The following is a 2,844-nucleotide window of genomic DNA, read 5'->3' on the forward strand; positions in this document are numbered from 1 at the left end:
GTTAGCATGCTGAGCTGGTCCCAGCATGGTAGCATGAGCAGCGGGAGTACCAAGCCCTGGCAGCCCTCCTCACAGGGACTTCTGGGCTTTGAGTGTCTCAGTACGTCTCCAGTCAGGCTCGCTGCTCTTAAGTGAACAAACAATATCAGAGCTAATGCCCAGATGGACAGACACTGTGTTGTATGGCAAGATCTGTATCCTGAGGGCCAAGAAGCAGAGTTGATCCTTTGGAGGTTCCTGGGGGTTTACATTGAGGAATTGGCCCTCTGGGTTTGCTGTTTGTGTTCCAAGGAGGGAGAATTGAAGGGATGACCTTGGTTTCCCATGATGATGACTGTGAGTAGCCCACAGAGTGGCTTCTCAAGGTGGTGGGCACAGATATCAGTCTGGAATTGTCACCAGGGCTGGCATCTCTCAGACTGGACTGCTGCCTGGGCAAGGCTTCACAGGCTTTTTCTGTAGAGCCAGAGTGTAAACACTTCAGGTTTGCTGGTCATCTGCTCTCTGCCACAACTCCTCTACTTGGCCAGCATAGTGTAAAAGCAACCAGAAACAGGGTGTGCATGGGCCGGGTTTCAAAAAAGCTTTATTGATACAAACAGACCAGATTTGGTCTGTGGGTTACAGATAGCCAAAACCTGACGTCTGTTGACCCTTGTGCCTATGGTGGGGCCATGTGCTGCTACTTTCAAATAGGTATTGATATTCCCTAATTGCTTTGAAATGGCCTGAGGAAGATGGAGATCACAAAAACTAGGTGTAGTAGGATTCCAATAATATCTGTGACATAAGGATTCTATCAATTATATAATGGAGAACCCAGGTTCTCACAAGGTCCAAGTGGGTCTGGCTACTGCTTTACCCGAATGCAAATCATCCACATGCTGCTCATTCTGTAGAAATGCAGGATGCGGAAATTACTGGGTCACAAAGTATTTGTAAAAGATTTCAAATAAAGTCCTGGGAGGTCAGCCAGAGCAAAGCAGGATTGAAATTTCTGCAGGGAATTACTAAGAGGGCCAGGTGTAAATCTGTGTATGAAGCAAAAGTCCCAATGGAAACTACCAACAGATGCCATTAATATGGAATGTCTGTCAGAGATAGCTGCACTTAAACAAATTCCAGAAAAAAGAGAAGTCATGTGAGCCACAAGAACAAGGCCACAGAGGTAGATCTATGAAGGCCCTGTGGAGATAATATCTTGATCCTGTGTGTCCCAGACGCTGGACATGGAGCAATAAGGATTTCATGTTTGCACTTCTCGGTTTTACTCTTGTTTTGGTCCCATTTCTTCTTTCCCTACACCTATCATTCTCTTTTATAATGTGAACACTTACTCTGTGCCACTGTATATTGTATTCATAACTAGCTTTTGTTCCTTTTAGGAGCTCATAGTTAAGAGTTATCCTTAAGATCCATGGAGACTTTGGATGTGGACTTTTGAGCAATGCCAGAACTGTTAAAACTATGGGATTCATAGAGATGGACCAAATGCATTTTTTATTGTGAGATGAAACTGAATTTTGGGGGCATGGACAGAATGTTATGGTGAGGGCCTAGAAATATCTTCCAAAAAAGTTCATGTGTTAGGAAATATAACAATGTTGAGTGGTAAAAAAAATCAGATTTTTAAAGCTGTAATTTTATAAATAATGATGAGATTAATAATTCTAATGGACATCTGGGTGGTGACTCTTGGCATCTGAGGCATTGCTGAAGAAAGCAGATTACTGCGAATGTGACCTTGGATTATATCTATCCTCAGCCCTTTCCAAACTGTCTCTCTGCTTCCAGGATGCTATGAGGTAAAAAGCTTTCCTTTATCATGCCACTTGTTAATGATGTTTCTCCTTGGTGCAAGTGATTGTGGACTAAGAACACTGAATCCATAAATCAAAATTAAACTTTTAGTTTTCTGTTATCACTGTCAGTTATTTTGGTTACTGCAATGAAAAGCTAATGAACATGATTGTTTTATTTTTAGAAATTCTTCCATAGAAGGAAAGAATTTCCTGAACAAATTAAAAATAGGACATGTATCCTGATAATCCCAGGAATGTGCATATTTGAAACATTGGCTTCTATTCCCACATTGGCTTTCAATGAATGTAAGCATTGGTATCATTTTATTAAATGAATATAAATGCCTACAATCTTTTATCTTTTAGAATTATTTCTAATGCTAGACTTTCTGATCTTTACAAGCTAATTACAGTTAAAATATTAGAAATTAGTTTCAATTTTATAAATTATCACAGAGGCTTCTCATCAATCATGTATCTAATGCAAAACATTTAATATTTATATGTAAGAGTTTATTGTTTTTTATTTATTTTTCACTGGAAAATATATAAATATGCTAGAGTTTCTACAATTAAATATACCACAAACTATATAGTTAATTTTTTCTTAGATTTCAAGTCACCAGAAGATTGAAACTAAGGTGTTTACAGGGTTGGTTCCTTTCACTGGTGATGAGAATTTGTTTCCTATACCTCTTTTAGATTTTAGTTGCTTTTGGTGTTCCATAACATCTATATAGCACACTCTTTGTATATTTGCATTATCGTGAGTGTGTGTGTGTGTGTGTATGTGCGTGTGTGTGCGTGCATACGTGCTCGTGTGCATGCAAGTGCAGAGGAAACTTTCTGAATCTCTGCTTAGATTTTTAAAATATTTATGTGTATTATATATGTTTTCTGATGTTTTCATCTAGTACTATTATTTTCTTTTTATATCAATTGTCAGTTTTTGAAATATATCTGAACATACAGAAAGATGTAGATATTCATCTATATTTTATACAGTAAACATGCCAACTGCCCTAATGTTTTAATAACTAAC

The sequence above is a fragment of the Ictidomys tridecemlineatus genome, unplaced genomic scaffold (assembly GCF_052094955.1).
Source record: "Ictidomys tridecemlineatus isolate mIctTri1 unplaced genomic scaffold, mIctTri1.hap1 Scaffold_48, whole genome shotgun sequence".
In the NCBI taxonomy this organism is placed as follows: Eukaryota; Metazoa; Chordata; class Mammalia; order Rodentia; family Sciuridae; genus Ictidomys; species Ictidomys tridecemlineatus.